Below are 22499 nucleotides of genomic sequence, written 5' to 3'. Positions count from 1 at the left end.
AGACTTTATTTTCCCCATTTTAGAAGTGAAGAAGAGGCTAAATAACTAGCTTAAAGTCATACAGTCCAGAACGAGCAGGGTTGGGTTTGAACCTAGGTCAGTCTGGTCTCAGCGTCTGTGCTCTTTTTACGTTCCAACGATTCCCAAATCGGTGTGGGTAAGAATCACCTACTGTGTGATTGAAATAATCGGATAATTGGTCCTTACCACCTTGGGATTGATTTATCTAGACCAGGGTGGGCTGCTTTTTTAACACATTATTTTTTTAATATTTATTTTTTTATTTATTCATTTGGCTGCGTAAGTTCTTAGTTGTGGCACGTGGGATCTTCGTTGTGGCATGCGGGATCTTTCATTGCGGTGCACGGGCTTTTTGTTGCAGTGCACGGGCTTCTCTCTAGTTGCAGCCACAGGCTCAGTAGTTGCAGCATGCGGACTTAGTTGCCCTGCAGCATGTGGGATCTTAGTCCCCCGACCAGGGATTGAACCTGTGTCCCCTGCATCGGAAGGCGGATTCTTAACCACTGAACCACCAGGGAAGTCCCTTTTAACACACATTTTAAACACACTCCATGAGTGGCTTCGACGCAGGTGGTTAGGATGCCACATTGAGAAACACTGGAATGTAGGTCTTCCAGTGGCCAAGCCAATTTCTGGACATCTGTAGCCATGCAGGAAGGGGAGAGACACAGAGAGTGGAATGTTAATTCAAATGAGTTAATTTCCTTGTTGTGGAGAACTGCGAGGAATGGACTTCAGCTCGCCCAGTGGTTTGGGCTCCAGGGTGAGGTCCACACAATTACATGACATCAGCCTGGGCCTCTGGGTCAGCTGAAATAAACCTTGAAGACCCAGGTATTTCCTAGAATGTCTCTGTTGTCCACTTAGGGTCAGAAATTCTTCAGGGCAGTCAGTGGGGTCAGGGTCTCTTTGGCCTTCCTGTCTATTATAATTGGTTAGAACTGAACTGATTTGGGGCAGGATATGTGACCCCATTTCTTGGCAAGACACTCCCAATGGCACATGATCCAGTCCTTACTGGGGAGCCATTGGGTCCAGTGCTGCTTTAGCACGAGTCCTGCAAAGGAGGTTGGTTCCAATCAATCCTACTGGGTCTGGCACAAAGTAAATTGTCGATCAATACTTACTGAATGATTGCTCCTTGAGAAACCATTCTAGCAGGTCACAGTCCCTACCAGCCTTCGTCACAAGCAGGTAGCAAGTCAAATTGGCAAGTGTCTCCCTCTTCCCTTCCTCTTTCCTCCTCTCTTTGCTGCCCCAGTTCTGGGGTTCACTGAGTTAGGATGAAAAAGCTCTCTTCAAATTGACACACTTAAATTCAGCCAATTTCATCCTGGCATGTAGAAGATATGGCTGCAAAGCCATTTATTGAGAAGATCCTGGAGACACAGAAAACTTCCCATCAAAGCCGGCTGACTGTCAAATTACCCCAGGGCCTAAGGACAAAGGATTTGTTAGTTACTTCAAGATAAAAGGTTAGTGATTTACTGTGCTCTCCTGGGGAGGTTCACATTTTATAGGTAAGCATGTGAGAAAAAGAGAAGATACTCTAACAAAAGCATTTCAGGAAGTGATGGCGACCAGGTAGCTGGCAGGAAATGATGGGGAAAAAAGCCCATGATTGAGCCATTCAGATTTGAGACCTCAGGGAGGATTAACCTGTAACTTATCCTGTGGTGGGCCTTGCTACAAACGCCCTGCAACTCTGGGCACACTTCGATGGCTCAGCATTCCTGAGTCTCCAGGTGAGCTGAGCTTGGATGTGTTTGAGCTGAGCTGAGTGTCTGGATGCTGGCTACATCCATCACCTCTGCGGTCATCTTCCGAGGGAGATTCCTCGCTGCACTGGGCTCTCCTCCTCAGAGTGGCTTCTCCGTGGCACTCAGGTCATGTGGGTCCCCACTTGATACCTTGGAGGTCATCTGCGTAATTGTTTTTTTTTTTTTTTTTAATTTTGAAGTTTTATTACTGTTTAGGACCATAGAAAGGGCAATTATAATAATATGTGACAATACGAACCAAAACATAGGCACCAATCCTCATCGTATTTTTTAATCATCTTTTTTTCTTCTTCTTCTTTCTTACCTTATTTTTAATTGAAATATAGTTGATTTATAATGTTGTGTTAGTTACTGCTGTACAGCAAAGTGATTCAGTTATACACATATGTGCACATTTTTTTTTAAATTTCTTTTCCATTATGGTTTATCATAGGATATTGAATACAGTTCTCTGTGCTACACAGTAGGACCTTGTTGTTTATCCTTTCTATATATAAAGGCTTACACCTGCTAACCCCAGCCTCCCACTCCATCCCTCTCCAACCCTCTCATGCTTGGCAACTGCCGGTCTGCTCTCTATGTCTGTGATTCTGTTTCTGTTTCATAGATAGGTTCATTTGTGTCGTATTTTGGATTCCACATATAAGTGGTATCCCATGGTATTTGTCTTTCTCTGCCTGACTTACTTCACTTAGTGTGATAATCTCTAGGTCCATTCATGTTGCTGCAAATGGCATTATTTCATTCTTTTTATGGCTGAGTAGTATTCCATTGTATATATGTACCACATCTTCCTTATCCATTCATCTGTTGATGGACACTTAGGTTGTTTCCATGTCTTGGCTATTGTGAATACTGCTGCTGTGAACATAGGGGTGCATGTATCTTTCTGAATTATAGTTTTGTCCATCTGAGCAATTTTTAATGTACTAGAACAGGGGCCAATTTTGCCCCCCCAACCCTGAGGGAATATTTAGCAATGTCTGAAAGACATTTTTGGTGGTCATAAGTGGGATGGTGGCATTGTTGCTATTGGGATGCCAAGGGTAGAAGCCATAGATACTGCTAAATTTCCAACAGTGTACAGGGCAGCCCCACCCAGCAAAGAATTATCCAATCCAAACACCAATAGCTAAGGCTGAGAAGCCTTGTACCAGTGGAAGCCTATCGGGAGATAAGTACACATTTCATAAGGGCAGCGGGGACAGGTGAGTGGCTGCAATTAGGGCTGGTGTGGGATTCTGCCTCCTCAGCTAGGGATTTCAGGAGTGGTTCCAAACCCTAGCTGTGATCCATAAATTCACTGATGGGAAGTGGCCTTGCTCAAGGAGAGGGAGGACAAACTAGAGTCCAACCCACCCTTTTCTCATTTTCCCCAGGCTCCCCGTCTCCTTCCCCCAATGCCCCACAAGGAAGAGATGTATGCCTGCCATGGGGCCCAAATTTTCCCAAACTAAGTGGAAGGGCTGTGGATAGGCTGTGCATGGGGCTGGGGACAGCCCCCTTCTGGGAGACGGAGCCTTTCCCGGAGCAGGTCCTTAGCCTGCAAGGTCCTTGGAGAGTAAAGAGGGAGGGGTTCAGGGCCCAGCTCTGTTTTGTGTCCACAGCTTCTAGCACAGGTTGACACACATGGGGCACTCATTAAACCTCTCTTGAATGTATGAATGAAAGGGTGCCCTATTGAGCTTGAATAATTCTTAGACATTTCTTACCCCAGACTTGAGGGTGGTTCCTGGTTAGAGAGGATGCAGGTGGCTGATGGAACCAACAGGAAGCAGCCCTCATTTTCTCTCCTGTCTGGGCCTCCATTAGCACCGAGCCCCTCCCCTTGTTCAGTGTGATGTGGTGGTGACACACGGGCTTTGGGACTGGGTGGACTCGTGCCCGCATCCTGGCTCTGCTGTTTCCCGGTGGTATAAGGTTGGCCAAGTGGTGTAACCTTGGTGAGCTTGTTTCCTCATATGTAACATAGAGATAATAGCAGTTCGCCACTTAGTTCATAAAGTTTTAGAGGATTACATGAAATAATGCATGAGGAGTAGAGGTGGCCAAGAGATTTTCCCAAGAAGCTTGTAGTTGGAAGGTCAGATAGAAAAGTAAACAAGCAAAAATAGAATCATGTAAGTGTCATAGTAGAAATATACATGAGATAATATGTGAAAACACTTAGCATAATTCCTGGCCCTTGGGAGATATTCAATAACAAGAATTCCGTTCTCCTTATGAAAAATGCGGTGGGACTTCAGAAGAGGGGCCACATGAGAGTAAAGCTGGGTGTACACTTTGAGTTCTAGAAGGAGGAGGTTAAACAAGTTTATATTTGATGACCTCTATTTACTCCACATAACAGAGATATATGTTATTTCCAGAGGGAGGAAAGGAAATGGGGACAAGGTTTGGACTGGAGAGGGTGGGAAGGGTTTGGGAAGCTGATGTGGGAAACAGGAAAATGTATCGAGTGGGAATGAGAATGCACAAGATAAGACACAGCTAAGACTGAATTTATTTACTAAAAGTAAATAGGCTAAGACTTTTTTTTTTGGTTTTCTCCTGCAGTATGGAGGAGTCAGACCTCCTTCAAGTGTGGGCTCATGGGCTGTCAGGAAGGCAGGGACGTTGATGGTATTGATGAGACCACAGGTGAATCACTGGGGTCCAAGGTGGTGAAAAGGGATGTGTATCCAGGAGGTGGGTGCGGACTAGGAAGACGAACTGAGGGACTGGTGTTATGAGGAAAAAGGGAGAGAGAAGGCACAGCAGAAGGGCAAGAAACTGGGCTCGGACAAGAGCATCTGAGTTTGCTATTTTGCAGGAGCAGGGGTTCTGGGTGATGAGAAATTCTACAGTGAGCATGTGTTGATGGGTTAGTAGGAGGGGTAGAGGTCCTTGGAGAAGAAGGGGCTGAATTCAGTGCACACTGACTTTGGGTGGTGGGGGGAGGTGAGGTGCGCTGGAAATGGAGTCACGCGGAAAATTCTTGGCATTTGTTATGGTTTGAATTGTGTCCCCCTGTGAAAGATATGTTGAAGTCCTGACCCCCAAGAACCTCAGCATGTGACCTTATTTGGAAATAGGGTCCCTGCAGATGTTCAGGTGAGATCACACTGGAGTAGGGTAGCCCCTTCATCCGTATGACTCATGTCCTTCTAAGAGAGCGAAAACGACGTGTAAAAACAGAGACGCACAGGGAGAAAGAAGATGATGCCACGTGATCACAGAGGCAGAGACTGGAGTGACGCATTTACAAACCAATGAACACCAAGATCGCCGGCCACCACCAGGCACGGGGAGAGGGGAGGAAGGATCCTCCCCTGCAGGTTTCAGAGGGAGCTCGGGCCTGCCGACACCTTGATTTCCGATGTTGGCCTCCAGCACTGTGAGAGGGTAAATTTCTGTTGTTTTAAGCCACCTGGTTTGTGGTGCTTTGTTGTGACAGTCCTAGGGCGGTAATGTACACGCCTCTCTCCTGGTCCAAGGTTACCCGTCCTTTAAAGGTCCACTCAATTTCCAGGGCCTCCAGCAAGGCTTTCCGCTCCTCTGGTCATACTGACCTCCCCTGCCTTCCTTCTCTGATTTCCACCTACACTGGAAGTCTGGTACAATTATGCATGAAATCAGCATGTAATTCTGATATGTTTTATGATTTCCTTCACCTTGATTGAGGATTTATCTTTACCTAGTCTGTAAGCTCCTCACCTTTCTGAATTTCTGACGCAGCCTCAGGCAGTGCCGGGTTTCTGGTAGGCGCTCATCCATTACTCATGAATCTCTTGCCGGCAGAATAGTGTCTAAACTTGATCCTCATCTAGGTCACTTGCAGTGTGCTTTTCTGGGGCACCACTATCCTGCTGGAGTTTGGGTACTGATGGGCTCTCTCGACTCATTATGGAAAACTATAAAATGCACATCCTCCAAAAAGGCATAAGGCATTTTTTAAATCATGAGAACAGCTCAAACACAGGAATGCTCAACTGAAGGAAACCCCCAAGACCAAAGTACATACACAACTGATTAAATGATGGGAAGGGGAGGAAGAATATTTTATTAACCCAAAGTTTTTTTTTTTTTAATTACAGTTTTAAATTGCGTAATAAGGCTTGGAACATTTTTTCTTTTTAAATAACTTTTATAACTATTTTCCTGTTCACACCTGTCACAATAGAATTTAATTTATACAGCTTTCTGGGGACATGTACACTGATTAAATTAGTTACACTGAGGCTGAACAAAACTTAGAAAAACAAAGAGGCAGCACCTTTCTATGAAAGGGGTGCTATGAATACGTAAGTGCCCGTCTGTGCAGAAAACACCTTTTGAATTTTATTTAAGAGGTGAGAGAGTAGCATTGACATATATACACTACCAAATGTAAAATAGATAGCTAGTGGGAAGCAGCCGCATAGCACAGGGAGATCAGCTCAGTGCTTTGTGTCCACCTAGAGGGGTGGGATAGGGAGGGTGGAAGGGAGATGCAAGAGGGAGGGGATGTGGGGATATATGTATATGTATAGCTGATTCACTTTGCTATACAGCAGAAACTAACACACCATTGTAAAGCAATTACACCCCAGTAAAGATGTTAAAAAAAAAAAAAGATGGTAATAGTGACTGTTTCTGGGGAGGGGATCTCCAGAAGCAGGAGGCAGGGGGAGGGAAGAAAGGGAGACTTTTCACTTTGTACTATTTTATTCTGAGTTTTTTTTTTTAAAAAATCATGTGTGCTTATCAAAGAGAGAGAAAGGGAGGGAGGAAGGAACAGAGGAAGAGAAGAGGAAGGAAGGAAACGGGAAGAAGACATAAAGGTAGCTCAGACTAGGGAACAATTAGAAAGCAAAGACAGGGTCCTTGGAAGGATGATCTGGGCTTGGATACGGGGTAGTAGCCTTCACTCAGATGTAGTCAGGGAGAAGGAAGCCCCCCCCCCCCCCACAGATACACACCTTTAATGATCAAGTCTGCTATCTTCAGAAGCCATATTCTCATAAAGCTTTTCCTGGGGTGAGATGATGCTGTCATTCTTGATGTCAGTCCAAGTACCCAGGCAGGGTTTCTCTGCTGGCTTAATTGCTCTTGTCTGCATCCCAATGCCTCTCCCTGGGGAGCCTCAGTTACCTTGGTTCCTCTGAGTACCACAGATCTCTCTTTGGCCCTCTTCCCCTATGAGAGTCGTTTCCTCAGTCATTCCCTCTGCTTGGAGATTTCAGACTCTGCTTTTCTTTCTTTTTGTAATAAATTGCATGCAGCAGATATTGGGGACACTGGAAGCAGTGGGCTCCAGGCTCCCCAGGTCGCATAGCCACACATAGCTATACCCAGGTCACAAAGGTGGCACTGCTGCGGCTAGATTGTAGGGCTCCTAACCCCTACCCAGTGCTCTTTCCACAATCCCACAGCCTGACACACTCAGATTACACACCTCCTGCTACATCAGAGTGATGGGCAGAACGGGGGACCTTGGCAGAAATGCCGTGGAGAGCGTGTTTGCGATTCACACAGCAGCAGAACTGACAAGAGTCCCTGGAGAAGATCATTACCTTGAATGTATTGGTTAACTCTGTTAAAGGAACAGTTTCTGAATGACTCACTCATCAGCGGTTTGGTCCTTAACACTCTCTAGACTGTGATTCATCGCTGCATTCATCCCAGCCAGCCCAGTGCCTGACACATGGTAGGCTTATCACCAATTTGTGTCAAGTGAGTGCACTGACTTACCATTTATATAGAAGGGAGACATCCAGTCCCTTACTGTAGTTTTACAACTAAACTGAATTCATTTGGAAGAAGAATCTCGATAAAAAGAAGTGTGTCAAGGGAGGAGGGAAGGCTGAAATAGAGGCTGTGTGAACCCGTCTCCTGGTGCCTGTGTGTGTGCGTGCGTGCAGTGGAAGTGAGAGTAAGGGAACTAGGATGGGCTGCATGCTCTTTGGTCCTCAGGGACAGTGGGCTCACAGCCGCCTCCCCCCTGCCCCCAACCCCGGCCTGGGTGGCATGGCACTGCTGGCGGAAAGAATTCAGCTTTGGGGGAAGTGGGTGGACAGACAGCAGGGCTGTGTGTTCTGAGCCAGCTTGTGGGAGAAAAGAACACCAGCTGGGACGTGAAACAGTCCAGGAACTGAGAACCTGTGCTAAAAGGCATGGAAATTGGCAGACAGGGAGCGGGCACATGTTGGAGATACGCAGGGACACAGATGCACTGAGCTGCAAGACTGTGTGTGGGGTTAGCCACTTCCCTCCCTCCCGACTCCTCTCCGCCCCATGCCCTTTCACATACAGCTCAGAGCAGCTGAAGCAAAGATCTCCTTCTACTGCTGAAGAGTCTAGTACAGAACAGAGTCTCTGGACCAAATTCATAGCCTGAGTTCCTTGGCCGTCAAGACTCTTAGGTACGTAATCGTTTTCTTGACTCAGTGAGAATTTTAGAGAAAACCATTGTCCCCTCCCCCAGAGAAATAGAAACAAAGGACACCCAGCCTCCACGTGGGAGGGAAGCTGTTCTCTCTAGTCATATGCCCTCTCCAGGGACCCTTATAACCTGAGCCTGAAGAAAGCTTTGCGTCCACCTGGTCTAACCTTCATTTTTACAAACAAAGACATTGAGGGGCAAAGAAAGGACCATGACTTACTCAGGGTCACAAAACCAGCAAGAAGTGGAAACAGTACTCAAACTGGGTCTTCCTGTTTGAAATTGCATAAGCTTTCCAGTCCAGCAGTGATCTCACTATGGCTTCTGCAGGGATCTAGGGGTTCACTGTCAATCTAAACCCTCACTGACACCAATGCTGGGCTACAAAGGATGATCACCAGGGCCCTCAGCAGAGGAACAGATGGGGCTAAGGTTTCCTTTGGGCTCTTTCCCTTGCTTTTTTCCAATCCCTCTTTCATTCCTTGTTATCTGGCTTCCTCTCTCTCTCTTGCTGTCCCTGGTGTCTGAATACCCAGAGGCTGTGTCCACCTGGCCAGCCTTCCTTCTTTGAAGTGTTCAGAGGCCAAAGCACCATTTCTTCCTCTGCAACTTGGATCTTGGATCAGAACTTTTATTTCTCCCCAGCTGAGCAGCTCTCAGCTATGTGGTTGGGTGGATTCTGTGACTAGAGGAATTCACTGGGTGGCATGAGTGATGTGTACTTAACCCTATCAGAGTCAAGCCCATTAACCCAGCTGACTCACTCACGGGAACACAGTCTGCCTTGCTGATGTGTCCTTTCTAAGCAGCTCCACTCTTATGTCAGAAGAGCCGAGAGGGAGAAGACAGCTGCTTGGCAAAGTGATCCACTCCTGATGTGGTTGATGTTGACTCAGGAGTAGGGGAGCAAGCAGCTCTAGGTCCTTTAGCACCCACTGAGCCTCTAGTGTTCCCTAGTTATGCCCACCTACTTCATATGTATACACAGCTAACAGTCCTTCACTGAGCAGAGTAATGAGTGCTGCAGACACATTGCCTCATTCGGTTCTCAGCCTGGGGTACAGGCATTATCCCCCATCTTGCGGATAAGGGCAGAGACTTAGAAGAAGGATCAAGTTACTGTTAGTGAGGGGAGCCATGATTTATTTATTTGAAGTATAGTTAATTTACAATGTTGTGTTAATTTCTGCTGTACAGAAAGGGATTCAGTTATACATGTACATACATTCTTTTTTATATTCTTTTCCATTATGGTTTATCCCAGGATATTGAATATAGTTGCCCATGCTATACAGTAAGATCTTGTTGTGTATCCATTCTATATGTAATAGTTTGCATCTGCTAACCCCAAACTCCCAGTCCATCCCTCTCCCATCCCCCCCTCCCTTGGCAACCACAAGTCTGTTCTCTGTATCTGTGAGTCTATTTCTGTTTCATAGATAAGTTCATTCGTGTCATATTTTAGATTCCACATGTGATATCATATGGTATTTGTCTTTCTCTTTCTGTCTTACTTCACTTAGTGTGATAATCTCTAGGTCTATCCCTGTTGCTGCAAATGGCATTATCTCATTCTTTTTTTAAGAACTGAGTAGTATTCCATTGTATATATGTACCACATCTTTATCCGTTCCCGAATGTCGATGGACATCCAGGTTGTTTCCATGTCTCGGCCATTGTAAATAGTGCTGAGGAGCCAGGATTTCACCTGAGGTCTCTCTGCTCTGAAGTCTTCCATGCTTCCTAAGGCTCTGCCTTCCTATGTCTAGTGCTTTTTTGCCCTGCCTCTTCCTGGATTCCCATAAGAAATTCTACTTTTTAAAATCACCAGCTGTGACATTCACTCTCTGGGGATGAAATGACATAACCTTTCTTATTCTAACAGAAACATGAGCAAGGGAGAGGCCATCTGATCTCAGTGTGTGGGCAGCATTGATGCTTCATACTAAGTTATGGGATCATCATCATCTTGCCTGACTTCCCTGAAGTGCTGGAGGGGGAATTTGTGGGTTCATTAGGAAAATTGTTCTGGAAGTGTTCAGCATTATTCTCGTCTGTGGTGAAGAGAATGGCTGAGGGCAAATACCTACCCAGACTGGCCCTGGAAGGCAAGTTGCTGGGTCACCCTGACATGGATGTCTGGGACTGATGGAATTCAGACAAGAGGGTAGCTCTGCCTCACTCTCCATGGACAAGGCCCTGGGACACGCTCAGAAGCTCAACAGGACAAATTCCTGTGGAGCTTGTGGCACTGTATGAAGAACACAGGCTGAGAATCCAGAGACCTGCATTCCTCCAGATCACTGGAAATGCCCCCTCTTGGGCCCCAGTTAGACTGTATGGTCTTTCCATCTCTCACATGTCCAGGTTTCTGTGAGAAAGATAGCTCTGGTCTTTCTTATCTGTGATATCACAGAAAAGAAAGATTAGATTAGATTCCACATATAAGACTGGTCTACCTTTCTTATCACAGATTTAAAAAGATATTGGAGTCAGCGTCTACCTCTCCTTGTAGGGTTCTCCTCAGTAGGTTAAACATTCTCACGTGCTATTCTTTCTAGACCCAGACCCTTTGCTCTCAAGTACCAGAATTGATCAAACCCTTCAGATAGGGGTTGGCTTGATGGAGAGATTAGAGTGGGACTTTCTTTGACCTGGGTGCTATTCTTCAGTAACACCATCTTCTCTGCAGTGTCCCCCAGGAGACCTTCTGAATCATGGCCAAATTATTCTACTTAGGCCAGTTATAACACAAGATGATCCGTGATGCAGAGCACGTAGTTTTCATGGTGATATTTATTAAGGGGCCAGCTAAACTGGGCATGACTACTGTTCTGCTTGGGGACTGTTGGATAATTTGACAAATCCTCTACTCTCTTCAAAGGCTTTAAAAAACAAATCCTTTCTTTCAGTTACTGACAAGGAGCTAGTCCCCGTTCTAGCTTTGAGAGAAATGGAAAGAAAGTCTGAGAAATTGGAAAAGGGAAAGAAAGTCTGAGAAACAGTAGAAAGTGAAGCCATGTTTAGACAATCCAACCCCATGGAAACCCAGGGAATATCTATTAGGATCCACCTGGTAGGTCATCCTATTGCAGCCTGCCTCATATCAGTCCTAACTCTACCATCTGACAGATACCAGAGGCCCCTGCACAGATAAAGGTAAACCTGTTTTTCAGTAGGGCAGTATTCTTAATTGTAGGGTTAGTGCCTTGAACACTCAGAAGGTGCCCTGGCTGACCAGCCACAGCTCCAGGACAAAAAGCCATCAGTTCAGGAAAACTTTGTTATGTCAGAATGGCATTCAGAGCCTCCATTTAATAAAACTTTATTTATGGGCACAGAAATTTGAATTCTATGTAATTTTGATACGTTATAAAATATTCATCTTTTGCTTTAAAAAGCTATTTAAAAATCTAAAAACTATACTTAGCTTTTGGGACATAGATGGTGGGTCGAATTTGGCCTGTGGTTCGCCAGTCCCTGATTTAACTAACAGTAATGGACACCTGGCTGATATCTCCAGGCACCACCACAGACTGTTAGCGTCTACCTTTCTGGAACTTCTCTCCTTCTTGAGCCAATTTAGATCAGGTCCAGGAGGCCCCACCAATGATAGGAGCTGGAGTTACTATTGTGGCTGTAGGCCTAGTTGTACCGTAGTTTCTCCCAGTTCCTCAGAGAACTTGTAGATTTTGTGGAATTACCTTTTTCCCCTCCAGAGCTGGCTGGGTGCATGGATTAATTTCCTATTGCCATAATAAATGACCGAAGATTTAGCAGCTTAAAATAACACAAATTTATTATCTCATAGTTCTGTGTGTCAGAAGTCCAGATTTAGGCCATGTTGAGTTGGGTTTCTACCACTTGCAATGGAAAGAATTCTGGCTGATGTGGTGACGTATAACATAACTACCCTATATTCTGTTTGTAAGGCCTCTACCACTAGACTGTAAGTTCTTTAAGAGCAGGAATTGGGTCCCTTACATTTATCTCCCACAGTGATGGGCACTTCATAAGGGTATGAATTATGAGGCATTGTGGTACAGTGGCAAGAGAGCCTGCTGTGGGGGGAGGGAAGAGAGACCATCTGAGTACAAGAAGGAGATGGAGAAGCACAATGGGTGCCAAAGAACCAGTATAGGAATACATGTGCTCACAGATGGAGTCTGAGAAACAGAAAACTCAGGAGGAAGAGGAGGCAAATGTGGCTCTTGCTCCACTATCGCTCCCATTCCCATCCTTGTCTGTCTGTCTGACTGTCTCATCAACAGTAATGGACACTTGGCTATAATATCTAGGCACCCTTAGTTTTTTAGCTCCTACGTTCCTGGATCCTCTCTACTTACTGAGCCAATTCAGACCAGATTAGAGAGGCCCCACCAGCAATAGGAACTGTTCTAGGCCTAGTCAGTGTGCGCGCTCCACCCCCATGTCTACCTCATACACGGCAAGTCCCTGACTTCCCAAGACAGTCATCCTCACCCAGATCACTTCTTGCCCACCATTTTCCTCCCCCATCCCCGCTGGCGGCGGGGGCAGGAAGGTTTATGAAATAGTTTCTGTGGCTGAGGTGGGGAGGGTGGGAGGTAGGGGAGGAAATGTCTTCTTGGTTTGATACATTTGAGCAGATAATGCTTCTCCGTTCATGCTCTGACATTGGCTCTGGTGCCCAGTGGTTAATAGCTGGACTCCGGGGTCAAGTCCTATTTTTGCCCTTAATCTCTGTGAGAACTGGGTCTCAACATCATTATTTGCATAATGAGTAAAATAATATTACTGATATCATAGGGTCACTTATGAAGATTAACTACTGTAAAGCACCATTAAATAATGTAAAACATGAAATAATATAAAATATGTAAAGTTCTTATAACATACCTGGGACCCAGTGAGCACTCAATAAGTATAACCCATTCTTATTTTTTTTTACTGTTATATATTTTTATTATCCTTTTCCAAAATCAACCAAACTCTCCGGTGGGCCCAGCTCCCAAAATGTTTTGTTGTTGATCAGCTCTAAGGATATATTTGATAAGGTGAAGAATAAATCTAAAATTTCGGTTAATTGTCACAGACAGTTCTGGTCTATGGGGGCAACTTTGGCACAGAGCCTGTGACTGTAAAGGGACAAGGCTGTCTTGTAGATGTGGCTCACATGGAGAAGTCTGACAAGTCACAGTGGATTCTGAAAGATGGACTTCGAACTTCCAAAAGAAGGATAATTAAATCAGGGGTTTTATGGGAAATTATTACTGTCTTAGTTTCTGGGTGCCAAGAAAGAAGATCAAAAATAATTTTCCATGTGAATAGGAATTTTTGTCGTCCATTTGAGAAAAAGGTTTTATCTTCTCTTGCATATAGTAGTCATTTTAAGATGAATTGTTAGCTTTTACACTTTAATGTGATGTCACATATTCCATCTTTATTGCTTTGATTTAATATTCTATCTTAAGCATGTTTCCAGTGAGAAATAACAGAAGAAATACTGCTGGGGAGGAGATTTCAAGATTTCCAAAGGGTGAATATGAACAATTATAAAAAATGAATTTCTGATGGTTTTTTTTTTTGAAGAATTTAGAATTTTTAGAGTTTTAGTCTCTTCTCTAGAGCAGGATAGATGCAGTGTTGGAAAGTTAGATCACTGGGCACAGCTCTTTGATCACATTAGTTGAAAGAAATTCCCATATCCTTGAATTCCTTCAAATACCTTGCCAGTCTGACACATCCTGTGACTTCTCGCTATATTCTTTTTATATCTGTGTTTTATTTTTCTTTTTAGACTCTGAATTCTTTAAGAGAAGGAAATATATAAATATATATATATATACATACACACACACACACACGTGCCCATCTTTCCCAATAGCTAACAGAGGATTTTGTATGTAACAAAAGCACTTGATAAATGGGTGGGTTTGTGGAAGTTAAGCATAGTGGAAAGAGTGATTCCAGAATTCTATACAAGATCATGGTCACCGTCCATGGTTTAGATCTCATGTCATCTGCTTACTAAGTGAATGACCTTGGGTCTCCGTTTTCTGATCATCCTGAAGCTGGGTGATATCACTGACTTTCTAGGAAAACTTAAAATTCCATACATGATAGAGCCTGTTACCTGGCATGAAATAAGCCCCAAGTTACACAAGACTTTAAAATAATGACCATTTACAGTAATATGGATTTTTAAAGAATTTATGAAGTATTTTCATTTTCTCCCCATTGCCCACCAACTGGGGAAATCATCTGTTTTTTTGAGAGTTTAAGGCTTCAATTGATCATACCTTCAAAGCAAAATTTATGTGTTCTTTGCACCATGGAATGTTAGAGTTGGAGAGGCTGTTTAAGGCTATTTTGCCTAAGCCCTGCTCCTAATGTGGAAACTGAATCTGATTTCATGGAAGGAGGCCAGTGGGCCTGGACCTTACAGGGAGAGTGGAATTGGCTAAGTGGAGAATGGGGAGGCGGAGATGGTGTTGGTTCTAGCAGGAGCATGGAGGCGATGGTGGGGAGGGGTATAGGGATGAGCTAAAGGGAAGAAGGAACTTACTAGGTGGGTTTTAGAAATAATGAGAAGACAAGGCTGACTTGTGAGCAAGGGGACCTGCATTTCATAAGCCAGGTACTATGCCGAGTGTTTTACTGAATGTTCACAATAATTCCATTATGTCCTTGATGCTGTTCATCCATTTTACAGATGAGGCAGCTGTTCATAAAAGTTAACTTGTCATTGCTATGTAGCCAGTGTGTTTCCCCATTTATTATTCTGTGAAGGCTCACAAAGGAGGACAAGTCAGTGACATTAGACAGGAAGGGATGTTGGGGCCATTTTATAAAGGCTTTGATGTCAGGCTAGGGAGGAGAGGCTCATCTTAGAGACAGTGGAAAGACATTCAAAGTTTTCAGTTTCAGACTTGGGGAAATGAGGTTTATGATACAATAAAAGAGGTGAGTTAGGAAGCTTTAACCCAACAGCTGTAAATTCCTTAGTTCATCTTTGAAATATGAGCTTTTCACTTCAGTTCCTGTCAATCCTAATTTGTTTATTAGGTGTACCCTTTCTCCAAGGGGAATGGAGAAAGGCAGAGTGTCTAAGACTCCACCCATCCACACTGGCACTTATTAAAGGAATTGTAATGAAGAGCAGGAAGTTTTCCCACTTTGCTGCTGGCAGAGTCCAGAGCAGAGGAGGGCATGCTAATGCTTTCTTAGCAACATGGAACAATTGTGCCCAAGATAGCATTAGAAGCACTCATTCTGAATTTTTCATATCTTCTCCATTCCAGTTTTATCCCCTCAAGTCATGGATTAGCCCTAGGACTGGAAAGTTTTTAGCTCACCATCAATTTCTTGGCTGTTGGGGAATAGGGGTGTCATTGATATTATTACATTATTGCCCATAATAAGTTTAATATGAAATGGAATTATGGGACAGGACTTGACAGCTGTCCGTTGCCTTGAAAATTAATACCTCACCTTCACCCTGGTGTTTTTATTTAATAAGTGCTTTACCTCATCATTTGTCTTTTCAGCAGCACTGTTATCCATCCCACCGTGCAATTAGAGCAGCTGACTGCTTCATTAGCCACGAATCCATCTTGGCACGGTCTCCCTTCCCCTTTCATACTGTGGGCCTGTTGAGTTCCAGATCTCCTGGCACTGCCCCCGAACAGCCAGGGTGACCCTCTGTCAAAGTCATTGGCAGTGGGCTTCTCTTTCTAATTCAATCATGCTGACCCTGGGCTGCCCAGAGATGCCCAACACAAAGACCCTGGAAGCATGGGTGTTGATAAATCGTTGGGACTTTCTTGGCTGCTTGCTGCTCTATTAAAACCCACGTTCCTTTTTTTATTTCTTTTGCTGTAGAGTGTTATGCTCATCCAGGTGACCAGAAGAGGGAAGAAATGACTCCAAAAAATTTTAATCTCCACTCATGAGTAGGTGAGTTAATGTATTAAACTTTCAAGGTAACACAATGCAAGCCCCCTTTTTTCATCTCTTCTTCCCATAGAGAATTTAGAGCCACGAGGAATGTCACAGACCATTGTGGTCCAAGCACGAGCATTTCTGATTCAGTAACTCTGGAGAGGGGTTAAGTACACGTGTCTTGAAAAAGATTCAGTTGATTCTCAGAGGTCACAAATACTACTCTTGTGAGAGAATGATTGAGGTTCTAAAGCCGCACTGTGGAATACCGTAGCCATTTGTCACATGGGGCAATTTAAACGTAAATGAATTAAAGTTGAATAAAATTGAAAATATAGTTCCTCAGCCATACTAGCCACATTTCAAAGCTCAAGCCACATGTGGTCAGTGGCTACCATATTCAACAACTTTTCATTATGGAAAGTTCTGTAGGACAGTGTTGCTATAAAACATGAATTCAGTATTGTTTGTTGTTTATTCTAAGTGGAGAAACAGTGCCTTGGGAAGCAGAGCAGGATGAAAAGTCAGACAGAGGATTTAGGACCTACTGTCCCTGAGTGGGAAAGCATCAGTCAGTGGGTATTTCCCTGATGCCCAGAATATCAGTCCACTCAGGTTAGATTGTAACTTCTAGGCTGGCTGTGTTTTCATCAGGTTTTTAGCAATTAGAACACATGCCATCTTTTTTTAAAAACATCTTTTTTGGAGTAAAATTGCTTTACAGTGTTGTGTTAGTTTCTCCTGTATAACAAAGTGAATCAGCTATATGCATACGTATATCCCCATATGCCCTCCCTCTTGAGTCTCCCTCCCACCCTCCCTATCCCATCGCTCTAAGTGGTCGCAAAGCACCAAGCTGATCTCCCTGTGCCATGCAGCTGCTTCCCACTAGCTATCTATTTTACATTTGATAGTGTATATATGTCAATGTTACTCTCTCACTTTGTCCCAGTTTACCCTTCCCCCTCCCTGTGTTCTCAAGTCCATTCTCTATATCTGTGTCTTTATTCCTGTTCTGCCCCAGGTTCATCAGAACCTTTTTTTTTTAGATTTCATATATATGTGCTAGCATACAGTATTTGTTTTTCCCTTTCTGACTTACTTCACTCTGTATGACAGACTCTAGGTCCATCCAGCTCACTACAAATAACTCAATTTCATTTATTTTTATGGCTGAGTAATATTCCATTGTATAAATGTGCCACATATTCTTTATCCATTCATCTGTTGATGGACACTTAGGTTGCTTCCATGTCCTGGCTATTGTAAATAATGCTGCAATGAACATTGTGGTACATGACTCTTTTTGAATTATGGTTTTCTCAGGGTATATGCCCAGTAGTGGAACTGCTAGGTCATATGGTAGTTCTATTTTTAGTTTTTAAGGAACCTCCATACTGTTCTCCATAATGGCTGTATCAATTTTACATGTAGGTTTCCCCCTCAGCCCAGTCCTGCCTTCCCCACTGCCTTACAGATGTCTCTCCTGAATACATTTGCAATAAACTTTCTGCATGAAACTGTCTCAAAGTTTATTTACAAGTACCGAATCTAAGATAGCTGTGCTCACATGCAAAATCACATGACCTAAACAGACTACACTGGAACAAATAACGGGAGATGTTTCTTATCTTGGGTCCATCTCTTTAAGAAAGTTCTCCATTTAATCAAATCTACCTGCCCTCTTAAAATCTGGAGGAGTAATTCTCCCTCCATGTCTCATTCTGAATCTATGAGGCTGCACAGATTATTGAAAAAATCCACTGCATAATATCCTGCTTTATGTGATTTATGTATGTGGGTTTACCTCTGGGCTTCCTGTCCTGTTCCATTGATCTATATTTCGGTTTTTGTGCCAGTACCATATTGTCTTGATTACTGCAGCTTTGTAGTATAGTCTGAAGTCAGGGAGCCTGATTCCTCCAGCTCTGTTTTTTTCCCTCAAGATTGTTTCCCTCAAGATTGGCTATTTGGGGTCTTTTGCGTCTCCATACAAATTTTAAGATTTTTTGTTCTAGTTCTGTAAAAAAATACCATTGGTAATTTGATAGGGATTGCATTGAATCTGTAGATTGCTTTGGGTAGTAGAGTCATTTTCACAATATTGATTCTTCCAATCCAAGAACATGGTATATCTCTCCATCTGTTTGTGTCATCTTTGATTTCTTTCATCAGTGTCTTATAGTTTTCTGAGTACAGGTATTTTACCTCCTTAGGTAGGTCTATTCCTAGGTATTTTATTTTTTGTTGCAGTGGTGAATGGGATTGTTTCCTTAATTTCTATTTCTGATCTTTCATTTTTAGTGGATAGGAATGCAAGAGATTTCTGTGCATTAATTTTGTATCCTGCAACTTTACCAAATTCATTGATGAGCTCTAGTAGTTTTCTGGTGGCGTCTTTAGGATTATCTATGTATAGTATCATGTCACCTGCAAACAGTGACTGTTTACCTTCCTCTTTTCCAATTTGTATTCCTGTTATTTCTTTTTCTTCTCAGAATGCCATGGCTAGTACTTCCAAAACTATGTTGAATAATAGTGGCGTGAGTGGACGTCCTTGTCTTGTTCCTGATCTTAGAGGAAATGCTTTCAGTATTTCATCATTGAGAATGATGTTTGCTGTGGGTTTGTCAGATATGGCATTTATTATGTTGAGGTAGGTTCCCTCTATGCCCACTTTCTGGAGAGGTTTTATCATGAATGGGTGTTGAATTTTGTCAAAAGCTTTTTCTGCCTCTATTGAAATGATCTTATGGTTTTTATTCTTCAATTTGTTAATATGGTGTATCACATTGACTGATTTGCATATATTGAAGAATCCTTGCATCCCTGGGATAATCTCCACTTGATCATGGTATATGATCCTTTTAATGTGCTGTTGGATTCTGTTCACTAGTATTTTGTTGAGGATTTTTGCATCTATATTCATCAGTGATATTGGTCTGTAATTTTCTTTTTTTGTAGTATCATTGTCTGGTTTTGGTATCAGGATGATGGTGGCCTCATAGAATAAGTTTGGGAGTGTTCCTTCCTCTGCAATTTTTTGGAAGAGTTTGAGAAAGCTGGGTGTTAGCTCTTCTCTAAATGTTTGATAGAATTCACCTGTGAAGCCATCTGGTCCTGGACTTTTGTTTGTTGGAAAATTTTTAATCAGAGTTTCAATTTCATTACTTGTGATTGGTCTGTTCATATTTTCTATTTCTTCTTGGTTCAGTCTCAGAAGGTTGTGCTTTTCTAAGAATTTGTCCATTTGTTCCAGGTTGTCCATTTTATTGGCATATAGTTGCTTGTAGTAATCTCTCATGATCCTTTGTATTTCTGCAGTGTCAGTTGTTACTTCTCCTTTTTCATTTCTAATTCTATTGATTTGAGTCTTCTCCCTTTTTTTCTTGATGAATCTGGCTAAAGGTTTATCGATTCTGTTTACCTTCTCAAAGAACCGGCTTTTAGTTTTATTGATCTTTGCTATTGTTTCCTTCCTTTCTTTTTCATTTATTTCTGATCTGATCTTTATGATTTCTTTCCTTCTACCTTTGGGGGTTTTTCTGTTCTTCTTTCTCTAATTGCTTTAGGTATAAGGTTAGGTTGTTTATTTGAGATTTTTCTTGTTTCTTGATGTAGGATTGTATTGCTATAAACTTCCGTCTTAGAACTGCTCTTGCTGCATCCCATAGGTTTTGGGTCATCGTGTTTTCATTGTCATTTGTTTCTAGGTAGTTTTTGATTTCTTCTTTGATTTCTTCAGTGATCTCTTGGTTATTTAGTAGTGTATTGTTTAGCCTCCATGTGTTTGTATTTTTTTTACAGCTTTTTTTCCTGTAATTGATATCTAGTCTCATACCCTTGTGGCTGGAAAAGATACTTGATACGATTTCAATTTTCTTAAATTTACCAAGGCTTGATTTGGAGCCAAGTTTGGTCTGTCCTGAAGAATGTTCCATGAGCACTTGAGAACAAAGTGTATTCTGTTGTTTTTGGATGGAATGTCCTATAAATATCAATTAAGTCCATCTTGTTTAATGTGTCATTTAAAGCTCGTGTTTCGTTATTTATTTCATTTTGTTATTGATTCCTTCTAGAGTATTTTTAATTTCAGTAATTGTGTTGTTCATCACTATTTGTTTGCTCTTTAATTCTTCTAGATCCTTGTTAAATGTTTCTTGTATTTTCTCCATTCTGTTTCTGAGGTTTTGGATCATCTTTACTATCATTACTCTGAATTCTTTTTCAGGTAGGTTGCCTATTTCATCTTCATTTATTTGGTCTTGTGGGTTTTTACCTTGCTCCTTCATCTGTAACAGTTTTTTTTTTGTCATTTCTTTTTTTTATTTTGATGGGTGGTGCTGTATTCCTGTCTTACTGGTTGTTTGGCCTGAGATGTCCAACAGTGGAGTTTGCAGGCAGTTAGATAGAGCTGGGTCTTGTTGCTGAGATGACGACCTCTGGGAGGCCTCACTCTGATTGATAACCACAGGAGCTCAGGCCTGACCTCCAGCCTGGGAACCAAGATCCCGCAAGCCGGTCACTGGGGGTTCCTCCCATCCCCTTAGGTGTCCGTGGTCCCCCACTGGTGCCTGGTAGGTGCCCTAGTTGTGAGGAGACACGAATTCCGTGTCCTCCTAGTACTGCTTTGGATAGTTTTAAGGATAATTCTCAGAAGGTAAGGGTGGAGTATGGAGCTGAAAACAGGAATGGTGGGAAGTCTGTGTATCAGTCTCCTGTGTGTCCTCCTTCACCCTAAGCAGCCTGGAAACGATTGTTCCTTTACCTGCTGGTCTTGGAGAGTCTCCTGGAGGGGTGGAGGGTGGCACATACAGGGGAGCTCCTTCTACCACGTGAAGCCTGTGCTGGCGGCTGCCATCGTGGGGGCTCCTCCCTCTCGCCTCATATCGGTTTTTAAAACAGGTCACCTCTGCAAGGAAGTCTCTGGCTCCTTTCTCAGGAGAGCATTTACAGCGCCCACGGCAGTCTTGGCCCCCGCATGGATTTCCATAGGGCTTCTTCTCTCCCTTCTCTGTTTTATGATGATGATTATTACAAGCTGAATTTCTCCAAGGCCCCCCGCGTGACCTGACATGTGCTGACCCTCCCCAACCTCTTCTGCTCTCTCTCTCCCTGGCTCACTGTCAACTACATGCCATCTCATAGTGACATACTATTTCCAATAAAGCTTACATTCTACTACTCAGTTTTCTGGTTTACAAAGTAGCTTCATGTCCATTCACTTAAATGAATGGAGGAATGCCACCTCACTATGGTGACAACGGTGTCTCCCCTCCGTGGCTCTGGTCTCACTGGACAGCTTCGCCCTGGTGCCAGCTTCCACCAGGTGACCATAGCTGCTGGGATGGGGTAACACTGCCTCTTTCCTTTGCACCTACAGCCCAGAGCTGGTAGTGGTTCACTGCTCTTGCCAACCTCTAGGCTGCCTCACCATTCCCTGCCTGGCTTCTTAGCTCTCCCATGACCAGTGTGACCAGTATCCTGCATTAAATTCTCTCTGTCTGAACTATCTTAGAGTAGTAGTTTCTGTTTTCTTGATTGGGTCCTGAGTGAAACAAATATGATCTGTGTAAACAATGATAATCCGTGCAAAATAAGTGTGTGTGCAGTATATGTGTGTGCGTGATTATGTGAGTATGGAGAATACCATGAAAGGGTACGTACTAGGTTGTTAACATGGACTATAAGTGTAGGGGTGAATGCCTGTGAGGGTAGAGGGGATGGAGAGGGGAAGAATGAAATTAAGCTAAAAAGGAAAAAAGACTGCATTAAGAATGCATGATCTGGGACTTCCCTGGTGGCACAGTGGTTAAGAATCCGCCTGCTAATGCAGGGGACATGGGTTCTAGCCCTGGTCCGGGAAGATCCCACATGCTGCGGAGCAACGAAGCCTGTGCGCGACAACTACTGAGCCTGTGCTCTGCACCCCGCAAGCCACAACTACTGAGCCCACATGCCACAACTACTGAAGCCCACACACCTAGAGCCCGTGCTGTGTAACAAGAGAAGCCACCGCAATGAGAAGCCCGCACACCGCAACGAAGAGTAGCCCCCGCTCGCCGCAACTAGAGAAAGCTCGCACACAGCAACGAAGACCCAATGCAGCCAAATATAAATAAATGAATAAATAAATAAATTTATATTAAAAAAAGGAATGCATGATCTGGTAACACATATGCATTCATGTAAAGTCATGTGTGCATATGTTTGAAAAAGGGATAATATAACTAGTAGGAGTGATTTACTGACCTGTCCATAGGTCAGTGAGTGGTGGAGCTGGAACCCCAACCTAGATCTTCTGACTCCAAATTTGGGTTCAGCATACTGGTTGAGAATCCAGATTCTGGAGCCAGACCACCAGTGTCCAT

General features: G+C 43.4%; 1 long non-coding RNA gene across 1 annotated transcript in view; it reads left to right on the top strand.

Annotated features, from left to right (window-relative positions):
• The window catches only part of LOC307197492, a 739380-nt gene that overhangs the window by 24514 nt on the left and 692367 nt on the right, over positions 1-22499 (top strand). The window contains exon 2 of the long non-coding RNA XR_013831420.1: positions 16069-16143. This is a non-coding gene — a long non-coding RNA (uncharacterized lncRNA). The remainder of the gene's footprint in view (positions 1-16068; positions 16144-22499) is intronic.

Source organism: Stenella coeruleoalba (genome assembly GCF_951394435.1).
Source record: "Stenella coeruleoalba genome assembly, chromosome: 14".
NCBI classification, from domain to species: domain Eukaryota; kingdom Metazoa; phylum Chordata; class Mammalia; order Artiodactyla; family Delphinidae; genus Stenella; species Stenella coeruleoalba.
Note: the sequence above shows the minus strand (reverse complement) of the source record. Positions and strands in the feature narration are given on the sequence as shown.